General features: G+C 39.1%; 1 non-coding gene across 1 annotated transcript; it reads right to left on the reverse strand.

Annotated features, from left to right (window-relative positions):
* Nucleotides 1–10,996: 10,996 nt before the first annotated feature.
* On the reverse strand, nt 10,997–11,103 carry LOC126008245 (U6 spliceosomal RNA). The gene has a single exon (XR_007495585.1). It is a non-coding gene; the product is annotated as a U6 spliceosomal RNA (small nuclear RNA).
* Nucleotides 11,104–12,779: the final 1,676 nt, after the last annotated feature.

Genomic DNA, 12,779 nt, shown 5'->3' on the forward strand with positions numbered 1-12,779 from the left:
TACCTGTGGGATATTAAAAAAAACATAGTATGAGAATAATACCCAATGACAATAGATGTGATGGGTGAAAGGTGCACGTAAGTCAGAGAAGGGACCATTATGTCAATAATAGTTAGAAATTATCACTCTGGAAAAGAAGTGAGAATTGAAAGAAAGTAAAATGATATGCATGACATCTCTTCAGTAACAGTATTACAAATCGCAGTGTTAAATTGAAAAAAGGAAAAAATAGATAAGTAAGAAGAAAATTGTCCACCACAGAGGCAGTGTCAGGGGGTGGGATTGAGGTTTATTAAGGGTGGGAGTGGGAACAGAAGGACAGGAGGACAACTTGAGAAATTGATAGTGGAAAATAAACACTGGTGAGAGAGATAGGTGTTGGAACATTATATGACTAAAACTCAACTAACAACAAGTTTTTAACTCTGTCTAATAGTGACTTAATACAAAAATTAACCACACTTGAGATAAATATTTTCTTCAATTTAAAAAATAGATCTTGATTTGTAAATATTTTTTTATAAAATATTGCATCATTTATGCTTTTAAAAATAACAGGGAAACAACTGTAGTAAGATGAACCTGGATCAGCAATGACAACTCAGGTGGTAGGAACAGTTGTCTTAAAAATCTAGATTTTGATCAATGAAGACAGAATCAAGATAACCCAATCTACATCAAGTTATGCACAGAGAGGTTCTATTGCAGTAGCAGGATATGGGGCAGGGTGGGTGGTATATGATGCATGCTGGGAACAGGGGTGGAGGGAGGACAACACTGGTAGTGGGAACAAGCCCCATTTCACTGTCACTATGTACCTTAAATATAACTGTGAAAGACTTGTAATTCACATTGGTCACAATAAAAAAATTTTTATTAAAAAAATCTAGATTTTGGAGATGGGAAGAGGAAAACCGGATAAACTTCATGGATTAGGTCTATAGGTCATAGAGAGAAGCAGAGAGAACCATATTTGTATGTGAGGCTCAGTCATTGGCCCCCCTCACCAGTTTACTTTTGAATGTTTTTCATCTCTATTTCATTTCATTTCTATTGCCTATGAGCATTTCAAACAGGGGAACTGGGGAAAGAATTAAGTGAAGAGAAATGAGTTTTCTAATATTCCTCTGAACTTTCCATGGCTGTCCACCCTTCTTAATATTCCAGAGTGTTCCTTTTATCCCTAGATGTGATAAGGGAAAATAATAATCATAAATTTAATTATGCCATATAATTTGAATTATATGTTGTTTATATTCATACTCTATCAATCTTGAAGTTCAGTAGTGGTGGTGAGTTATGAAGCAAACTAGAAACATTGTAAGCAAAAATATCTTGTTTTCAGAAGAATCAGAGAATTATTTACTTTAGAGTTATTACTAGTATCAATACCATTATAGCAAAATCCACTATGGAACAAAGATAATGAATGTTAAGCTTATGTTGATAAAAATATTTACTTAGATTATTTTACCTGGCCTTCAAAATTTTTTTTTTGTCAGCCCCAACTGACAAAGCTAAGGGCCTTTTCTCAACAATACTCCTAGTATTACTGGGGGGTCATGTGCTATAAGATATCAAACATGAGCTTGCCACCTGACAAGTATGTTCCCAAGTGCTTTGAGCTTACTCTCCTAGGCTCTTTTCTATCTTTTGGCATATATTATAACAAGAATTTTGATGTGAAAATGTGAATTTATGCTGGGGAAGTCCTAAAGAACTATGAGATTTACCATTAATATTCCTCAAAACAGTATTATTTACAACTGTGTGTCATACTGTTTACACATATTTATTCAGCATTAGTGGCAACCAGTTCAGTTATGTAAGGGGATACCGTAGTTTATTGGAGACTTCATCTGTAACCTATGCAGTATTCTATGGGTCCCACATCACGAGACAGGAGCAGGTGTAGAGAACAACAATAATTAAAAAAAAGGCATTCCTTCACGCCCAGGAAGGCAGAGAGGCCAAGTCTCGATTGACCCTTTAGACCTACCTATCTCTTAGCATTCATCTATCTGTTTTTGTGATTTGATGAAGTCTATGTACAGCCAGCATCACCCTTGATCCCAGTTCCTTAAAGAAACCTCCCGGGTGCTAAAGTGTTTCTTTGGCTTCCCCAGGCTGTTGGTGGAACCATGAGGCCAAAGCACATCTGTCTGCAGCTGCTAGTGTCCACATCCCAGGGCCTTGAGGCCTGACACTCCATCCTGGCAAGCTTCAGCCCTGCCCCCTTGAAGGAAGTGGCTGAACAGCCTCCACACTAGCAGATGAAAACTTCCTTCCTCTTAGACCAGCTGTATCACCCACCCACCCCCAGCCCACAAGGCAGCTCCTAGCCAGAATTTTTTCCACCCCATGGATAGAAGCCCCAGGGGTCCAGTGGAAGGACACATTTTTCCAAGTCACCAGCTTCTTGGCAGGCCCTAAAGTCAGGCGCACGCATTGCTGGATGGCCCCTCCCTGGTGCTGTTGCAGGAGGAGGGCCTTGGGACAGAGGAATCAGCTGCTTTCGGTTGCTCTGCATTGCTGAGCAAGGAGAAGGAGGAGAGAGAGGAAAAGCCTGAGAATCTGCCTGTAAGAAGCTATAGCCTTTGCGGAGCCATACATCACAAAGGTTATTTAGCCCCTGCCTCAGGAAAGTTTGACAGACTCTAACCCCTGCCACGAAAATGCCCTAGGCCAGCTCTTGGCATGAGCACAGAAAGCAGCAATCCTTCCATGAGCTTGAAATACTGGCCAACCTAGAATTGACTAGTCTCCAGGAGTTGTGGGGTCCAGACCTTCAGTCTTGGTATATTTTGGGATGCTCAGATCAACAAGCTACCCTGATCCATGATGTTGAAAGGAACAAAACGACTGTGCCGAGGAAAGAAAAATCCAACTGCTAGTTATTCCTAAAGAACTGGAAGAGGGCATCAGTACTATGTTGCCAAAGGCAAAGCTTTCCAGATACTGTCCATATGTTCAGACCTGCAAAAGCTCCCCAGCTCCTCCTACAGCTCTGCCTCTCAAGGTAAGAATGTATATATGTGACTGATATCCTGGATAAGACCCTAGGAAACGGTGCACCACAGGCACCGTTTCCTCAGATGTGGGCCTCCTGTCCACTAGGGATGCTTGAGTTCCCTATATCCACAGCCCTTGAACTTAAGCATCTTCTTCCTCTGTGCTCTGCTACCTTCCCAGACACTAGAAATATTTTGTTTAGGACAAAACGAATAACCATTTCCCAAATATTTTTTCCAGATCTAGAAGAAATATTGTGCTATTAAGTTCATAACTTATAGGATAACTAAATTATTAAAGAACTGTATAGCTATTTATGAATTTGTGGAATACTAAGCATTATACGAGGTGTTCTTTTACATCCCATTATCCTCATAAACACCAAGGTTCCTCTTCTCATTTAAAATAAGATAATATCGAAGGCAAAGGAATTCAAAAGCAAAACTTTTCCAGATAAATGCTAGAGTCATTTTAAAGGTTTGGCGAGTTATAAAAATGTTTCCAGAAATTGAGCACAACTCAATTGAGAAATTGAATTGAGACTAGATTGCATGGTAATCCCTAAATTCTAGGGTTCATTCCATTTCTCCATCTTTTCATTATGTATGATCTTAGCCTGCCTCTCCACTCAGCTCAGGCTCACCACGCTTAAAGGATGGACAAAACAAAAAATTAGCATCCTTTGGAAATTGGCATCCTTTCCAACATCATGGACATACTTTATATGTATAGAAACATGATAATAAGAGTGAAAATGTGGATGTGTTGAGGTTTATGGGATTAGATGAAGGAGGGGTGCACAGTTGGAGTGTATAAAAAATAATAGGGAGGGACATTCATGAAAATGAGGAAAATTTCACAATACTGGAAAAGGAGTCTTCCCAGGGCTTGGAAGGGAGGTTGCTAAATCTAGATCCTATGACTTTCTCCCACATGATTCTTCTGCATTCACTTCTCTGCTTTTATTATCCGATTCTTACAGGGAGTCTGTAAAGCCACAATTAAGTATCAGGGGAAAAGATGGGCCCAAATTTCTCTTTAGAGAAGAGCTCTTAGCAGAAAAGAGATACTAGCATGGCTTCCTTAAGAAATAGCTTGGGACATTAGTGGTATGAAATGTGCAGTGGTGTACATAATATGACTGAAACTTCAGTCATAACTAATTTTGTAACACGGTGTTTAAATAAAGTAACTAAAAAGAAAAAAAAAGAAAGTACACTTTTGAAAGAAAAAAAAGAAATAGTTTTGGGCCGGAGAGATAGCATGGAGGTAAGGCGTTTGCCTTTCATGCAGAAGGTCATCGGTTCGAATCCCGGCGTCCCATATGGTCCCCCATGCCTGCCAGGAGCAATTTCTGAGCATGGAGCCAGGAATAACCCCTGAGCACCGCTGGGTATGACCCAAAAAACGCAAAAAAAAAAAAAAAAAAAAGAAATAGTTTACATTCCATCCTAGTTCTTTTATCACTCACTTCCTTCAGACGGTTAGAAGAATGACATAGCATATGTCAGAGTCCAGTTTCTAAGTCACACTGTAGTTATTTGTATATGTTAACGCTGATATGAAAGATTTGAAAAAAATTACTATTCACTTACACCTTTTGCATACGAATCAATGTCTTGGAACTGTTGCCATTGCTCTAGAGAAAGGCATTTGTAGTGAGTTCAAGTGAGTAGACCTGCTCTTCTAAAGTTATAACTGTGCGTTTCCTAATACAACTTGTAACACTAAGGGAGAATTCATGAACAATTTCATAGATAACTAGGTCTCAGATTTCTTACCTGGAAACAATAATGAGGTGACATATTTTAGAGTTTCTTTGGAAAACTCTGTAGTGAAAAGTTGGGGATACTCATTTTAAGGGGAGAAAAATGAAATAGCAGGGCTGGAGTGGTGGCACAAGTGGTAAGGCATCTGTCTTGCTGCACTAACCTAGGACAGACCATGATTTGATCCCCTGGCGTCCCATATAGTTCCCCAAGCCAGGAGCGATTTTCTGAGTGCATAGACAGGAGTAAACCCTGAGCATCACCCGGTGTGGCCCAAAAACAAACAAACAAACAAAAAGAAATGAAATAAAATAGCATAATATTTTCCTAGTAGGACAAGTGGAGAAAGGACAATTTAAATTAGAAACACAAGTCTTTAAATTGCAGTATGCCTTTTATTACCCAGATGGCCCCACCCTCATGTTTAGTGTTGAAGAAAGGAGCAAAATCAAGAGCATTTGATCTCACGAATTCAAGAGATTTTGACTTCAAAATAGAAATAATTATTTTCTACCTGTCAACTACGAGCTGACTAAGGTGTCCTTTAAATTTAAGAATTAGTCAGCCAGAGCAATAGTAAAGGGCAGGGTGCTTGCCTTGTATAGGTCTGGTCCAGATTCAAACCCTGCCATCTCAAAGCCACCCATATTGTCCTCTGCCCTTCGACAAGGGTGAGTCTTGCTTGACCTTAGAGCCAGGAGTAAGACCTGAACACCACAGAGTGGCCCAAAATAAACAGACAGGCAAAAAACAGAAAGAGGAGAAACCTCTGAGCACTGCCAGGTCTGGTTCAAGTGGTAGGGCGTTTGCCTTGCATTCGGCCAACCCAAGACACACAGTGGTTTGAATTCCTGCATCCCATATGGTTCCCTGAGCCTGCCAGGAGCTATTTCTGAGCGCAGAACCAGGAGTAACCCTTGAGTGTAGCCGGGTGTAACTCAAAAATCAAACCAAACAAACAAAAAAGAATTATTCAGTACTCTTATTGAAATTTTTCTTCTGCTTTGTCACAGTGGTTGATAGCTGATAAAAAAAAGTTCTTTTGTTAGATATAAATTTTGAGGCTTTCATTTATCCATAGTGGAATTTTCATTTGATATATTCATGAAAAATGTAATCAGTTGTATTTATTAAAGTGAAATGTTGATTCTTGGAAGCAAAATATCTTTCTACATGTGTACCATACGGCTAAAATTCATGCATCAGTATTCTAAGCAGGAGAATATGGATATTAAATAGTATAAACTTAATATAGTTTTATAGAGTTTATGGATATAAACTTAAATAGTGTTTTTATTACTCAAAATGGCTTTATTTATGCTCTTACTGTTGTAACAAATGAAATCCAAAGTGTAATTGTTGATGCATATCCGAGTATCAAAAAGAGTGAGTGCAGGAATCACATTCTTAATTCTTAATTTAAACTATACCAGGTTTTTAATGAAAATGTTCATGTGGGACTATTGGCTGTGCAAAAGCCAAGAACGTGATCTACAGATGACTGGCTGATAGAACCATGACCGGGCAGTATGTATTCTGGGACCAACAAGAAAGCCCTAGTCTAGAGTCTGGTCTACGTCCTACATAACAAACATGACCTACAACGCCAGAGTCCTGACTGAGGCAATTGCAACTGAACGGGTCTTCCAGAATCATAATGAAAGACGATATCCCAGACTCCATCTGAGCTTCAGTGCAAGGGCCAAGACACTAACCACAGAAGACAGATTAAAATGACATCGAGGAAACAGAACTTCTAAAATCACAAAGAAAGTCATCATCATCCCCTTCCCTTGACCTGTGCACAGACTGAGACCCCCTAGATTTAGAGGTCTGTCTTTATCATCCAGATCGGAGCAGAAGTCTTCCATACGGCACAAAAACACCAAGGGGAGAATAAATGAATGTGAAAGGAGTCTATAGATAATCCCATGACAATATATTCCAAGGGTAGGGAAACCCTGTATCTCTTAGGCCAAGGGGATTCCCTTTTCGGATGACCCCAACATTTACTGTGTCTATGCGGGGGCAGGGGGAGAGACAAAAAACACTAAATAGGGGCTGGGTAGGTGGCGCTGGAGGTAAGGTGTCTGCCTTGCAAGCGCTAGCCAAGGAAGGACCTCGGTTCGATCCCCCGGCGTCCCATATGGTCCACCCAAGCCAGGGGCGATTTCTGAGCACATAGCCAGGAGTAACCCCTGAGCGTCAAACGGGTGTGGCCCAAAAACCAAAAAAAAAAAAAAAAAAAAAAAAACACTAAATAATCCTTTTTTTAAAATTTTTTTTAATTTTTATTTTTTTTATCGAGTTTTAATCGAATTCTTTGTTTTGGGGTAAACATTGAAGTAGTTGTCCATTTTTAATTATATATTTACTTTTTCTTTTTTCTTTTCTCTTCTTCCTCCTTGCACCTTGTCATATTTCCTATCTCAAGACCATGGCAACTATGTGGTGCAGTGCTCACTGAATATCTTATTTGATTCCTCTTTTTGAACTGCTGTGGTGTTTCACCTTCTTCTTTTCCCCATCGTCTCTCAACCAAGTACGAGAGCCTCTAGAATGACTCCACTCATAGTCCGCGTAGTCGATTTTTACCCCATTATATTACCTTTCTCTTCCTCAAACAAATTCACATAACTTGATCTTTCTAGTCCCACCTCCCAACTAGAGGGGGCAATAATGGAGGCACCAAGACCAAACAGTTATAAGCCCACTAAGTAATTAACTAGACACAGAGGGGACCACGCATTCTAGCAGCCCCTGGGGGGAAGAGTGGAGGATATGGGAGGCAGGATGGGAGCAGTTGTGGGAGGACAATTTGGTGGTGGGAATTCACCTGATTCAATGTAAATATGTACCTGGAATATTACTGTGAACGATATGTAAGCCACTACAATTAAAATAAAAATTATGTTAAAAAATGTTCATGTGGGGCCGGAGATATAGCATGAAGTTAAGGCATTTGCCTTGCATGCAGAAGGATGGTGGTTCGAATCCCAGCATCCCATATGGTCCCCTCAGTCTGCCAGGAGTGATTTCTGAGCATAGTGCCAGGAGTAACCCCTGAGTGCCACTGGGTGTGACCCAAAATAAAAAAAAAGTTCATGTAACTCTATGAAATATATAGATTTTCAAAACACTATTTCTCCTTATGAAGGCCTAGACAATTCTTAGCACATATTATTATTCATACTTCACAAATAAGGAGACACGAGTTTGAGGACAGTCATCAGCTAGCCAGGACCTTAAACTGGGAAATCACAGTTTCTGACACAGTTATGGTCCTTGTTAAGTCTGTGCTCTTTCTGCTTTTATCCACTATCTTCTGAAGAGTGAGATTTCCTGGGACATAGTATATACTACATTTCTAATTTCTCTGATTGGGAGACTCAAAGAAAAACCTTTATAAAGCCAAGTCTAGGAAGCCAGTCTTGTGTGCATTACACTATGTTTTAGAAAGGAACTGTGAAGGCCTGAAGTTTGAAGAATGTGATTCCAATCCTGGACAGTGCCAACAGAAACTTGTTGCATTCCACTGGTAAATCTATCAGTGTGAATCAGGCAATGTTAAATGGGCTGTGGTTAGTCTCCTCCGGCTTACACTTACATCTGTGTCCTGCTCCCATTCTAAGTAAAACACAGGAACTATCTTTGCATAAATTTGGGGCTGAAGATTTGAAGACTACATGAAAACACAGAAAACATATTTATACAATTTAAAAGAGAAAGGGAAAATATTTTCTATAATAGTTCTGGGAAATTTCCAGATAGAGTCAGAAAGTATAGTTTTTCAAGTGGCTTATCCCAGTTCTATCCTTGGCACCACACGGATTCCTGATTACCACCAAAGTGACTCCCAAGCACAGACCTGGGAGTACCTCCTTGAATACTACCCAACCTAACTCTAAAAAGCAATAGAAAAATAATTTAACCAGCACTTTTTATCTTGTACACATGACTTTGTGTATATAGATTACATAAAAATAGGTAATACTCAAATTTAAAAGTTTCTGTATGGCAAAAGAAATGGAATAAAACTAAAAGACAGCTGACTGAATAGAATAAAATATTTTCTCCCAATACATTAGATATAGGATTGATATCTAGCATATACAATGTACTCACAAAGATTAACCCCACAAAACTTAAAAATCCTATCAAAAATGGAGAGAAAAGTGAATAGAAATCTCTTGAGGAAGAGCAACAGATGGCCAACAGGCATATAAAATATATACATTATCACTTATTAAGGAAATCTAAATCAAGACAACAATGAGATATCATTTTACCAGTGAGGGTGGTACATATAAAATATTGGTAACAATTTATGTTGGTGGGGATGTGGTAAAAAGGAACTTGCATCTACTGCTGGTAAAAAGGAACTTGCATCCACTGCCGGTGGAAATGCTGCTTGGTCCAAGTCCTATGGAAACCACTATGGAGTAAACTCCGAATTGAACTGCCATATGACCTAGCAATTCCCTTCTTGGTATCTATCCCAGAACAACAAAACAACTCATTCAAACTGATATATACACACCAGTAAAAGTAGCAGCATGCAGTAAAATAGCTTAGACCTATAATCAACCTACATATTCAATAACAGACAAGTGGGTCATGAAGATGTACATAGACACAATTTAATACTGCATAGCTGTAAGGAATATTGCTATCATGCAATTTGCTGCAACATGGATGAAACTGGAAGATATTATGCTAAATGAAGTAAACCAAGAAAGGAAGGATACAGGATATACAGGATATCACTTATATGTGGTATTTAGAATAACTGCATGAAGAAATGCAATGGCTTAAATGGCACTTGTTGAGAACACCCTATGACCCAGAATATTGTGAGGAGAAAGAAAAAATTGAGTGGGGAAGTATAAAGACATATGAAATGATGAGAGAATGGGCCAAAGGGGTTTCAAGGGTTTTCAAGGTACTGTTAAGAATGGTCAGCAATATATATACAAACTATATTCCATACCAATGAAGTTATGATACCCAAACTTTAACAACCACGCTTAAAAAGGTGCCTATTATGATGGCAGACTGGTGAAGGTTATGGCACACAATGGACTCTGGGAACATTGTTGGGGGGAAGCTGACACTGGTGATGAAATTGGTCCTGAAACATTGTATGTCTAAAACTAGATAACTGTAAATCACAATGGCTTCAAAACAAAATTTTCAAAAATAGTAAATATATAATTTTTTCCTTAAGTGTCACTTTTACAAACTCCACAAATACTTTCCTAGAGATTTTATATTTCTCACTTATATAAACTTCACAAATACTTTCCTAGAGATTTTATATTTCTTAGAGGTTTTATATTTGCCTTCTTTTTTAAGTTTCTTTGTCCTCTAAACAATGTAAGAATTTCATTTTCTCACTAGCATTTCGAATTGTTCAGTTTTAAAGGAGAAGGCCACATAAGCAAGATAGATCATCCATAGAAAGTTAATGTAGTGTGGGTGGGGAATCACAGGAGTGTCTGCTATTCCTTAAGAAAATGGAGGGCCGGAGAGGTAGCATGGAGGTAAGGCGTTTGCCTTTCATGCAGAAGGTCTTTGGTTCAAATTGTGGCATCCCATATGGTCCCCCGAGCCTGCCAGGAGCAATTTCTTTTTTTTTTTTTTATTTAAACAACTTTATTACATACATGACTGTGTTTGGGTTTCAGTCATGTAAAGAACACCACCCATCACCAGTGCAACATTCCCATCACCAATGTCCCAAATCTCCCTCCTCCCCACCCAACCCCCGCCTGTACTCTAGACAGGCTTTCTATTTCCCTCGTACATTCTCATTATTAGGATAGTTCAAAACGTAGTTATTTCTCTCACTAAACTCATCCCTGTTTGTGGTGAGCTTCATGAGGTGAGCTGTAACTTCCAGCTCTTTTCTCTTTTGTGCCTGAAAGTTATTATTGCAAGAATGTCTTTCATTTTTCTTAAAACCCATAGATGAGTGAGACCATTCTGCGTCTTTTTTTTTTTTTTTTTTTTTTTTTTTTTTTTTTTTTTTTTGGTATTTCAGGCCACACCCGTTAGATGCTCAGGGGTTACTTCTGGCTGCTAGCTCAGAATTTGCCCCTGGCTTGGGGGGACCATATGGGACGCCGGGGGATCGAACCGTGGTCCTTTCCTTGGCTAGCGCTTGCAAGGCAGACACCTTGCCTCTAGCGCCACCTCGCCGCCCCCCCCCCCAAAAAAAAATGGAACGCTTCACGAATTTGCGTGTCATCCTTGCGCAGGGGCCATGCTAATCTTCTCTGTATCGTTCCAATTTTAGTATATGTGCTGCCGAAGCGAGCACCATTCTGCGTCTTTCTCTCTCTCTGACTTATTTCACTCAGCATAATAGATTCCATGTACATCAATGTATAGGAAAATTTCATGACTTCATCTCTCCTGATGACTGCATAATATTCCATTGTGTATATGTACCACAGTTTCTTTAGCCATTCATCTGTTGAAGGGTATCTTGGCTGTTTCCAGAGTCTTGCTATGGTAAATAGTGCTGAAATGAATATAGGTGTAAGGAAGGGATTTTTGTATTGTATTTTTGTGTTCCTAGGGTATATTCTTAGGAGTGGTATAGCTGGGTTGTATGGGAGCTCGATTTCCAGACAAGGGGCTAATCTCCAAAATATACAAGGCACTGACAGAACTTTACAAGAAAAAAAACATCTAATCCCATCAAAAATGGGGAGAAGAAATGGACAGACACTTTGACAAAGAAGAAATACAAATGGCCAAAAGACACATAAAAAAAATGCTCCACATCACTAATCATCAAGGAGATGCAAATCAAAACAACTATGAGGTACCACCTCACACCACAGAAAATGGCACACATCACGTAGAATGAGAATAAGCAGTGTTGGCGGGGATGTGGAGAGAAAGGAACTCTTATCCACTGCTGGTGGGAATGCCGTCTAGTTCAACCTTTATGGAAAGCAATATGGAAATTCCTCCAAAAACAGGAGCAATTTCTGAGTGTGAAGCCAGGAGTAACCCCTGAGCGCTGCCGGGTGTGACCCAAAAACCAAAAAAAAAAAAAAAAAAAAAAAGATAAAAGTTACTATTTTTTGGGGCTGGTGAAGTGGCGCTAGAGGTAAGGTGTCTGCCTTGCAAGCGCTAGCCAAGGAAGGACCATCCCCCGGCATCCCATATGGTCCCCCGAAGCCAGGGGCAATTTCTGAGCGCTTAGCCAGGAGTAATCCCTGAGCATCAAACGGGTGTGCCCCCCCCAAAAAAAAAAAAGAAAAGAAAAGAAAATGAATGGAAATGCACTGTTTTCTTATATATAGCCCTGTCTGGAAGACTAGAAAAATAGTTTTAACTCTGTGTCTTAGATTGCCTTGTCTTAAAATATAATTAATTCTTGAAATATATGTCTGTAAAGTAAATTACATTTTTAGCAGAAAGTTTTAAATTAGTTTTCAGTGCACTGATACTAGGTTTACAATTTTTGAGGGTATTACAAATTAAATAGTATAAACTTTTGTGTTGCCTCCAACTACTCAATGGTTCCTGATAAATGATGAAGCTAGAAGATATTTTTCTGAAGTTTTTCAATTTTGATGTTTGTGATAAGTATGAATATATGAATTCAGAAAGAGAAAATGTTAAGTAAAGTGAAAGTCTGAAAGCTGTTTAATTTCATCTACTTCAACTTGTTTCTAAAGAGTAATTAGTTGTCAACAGTTTTACTCCAAGGAGCTATTCACAGTGAGCTTGATACTTCAAGGCAGACCTGGGAATAGTGGATAACTATTTATTTACAGTAGCAAGATGCCTGATACATAGAAGTTGCCTAAAAAGTTGAATCATGAACAAATATTTTAAAGTTTGATAATCAGTGAGTGATATAAAAGTTAATTTTTGGACAATGCCTCAAGTCCCTACCACCACATTTTAGAGTGAGAATTGCAATTTGTTTGTCCTCCAGTGTAGTGTCCTTCAACCACCAGTTGGAGCAGTGCTGGG

The sequence above is a fragment of the Suncus etruscus genome, chromosome 4 (assembly GCF_024139225.1).
Source record: "Suncus etruscus isolate mSunEtr1 chromosome 4, mSunEtr1.pri.cur, whole genome shotgun sequence".
Lineage (NCBI taxonomy): Eukaryota > Metazoa > Chordata > Mammalia > Eulipotyphla > Soricidae > Suncus > Suncus etruscus.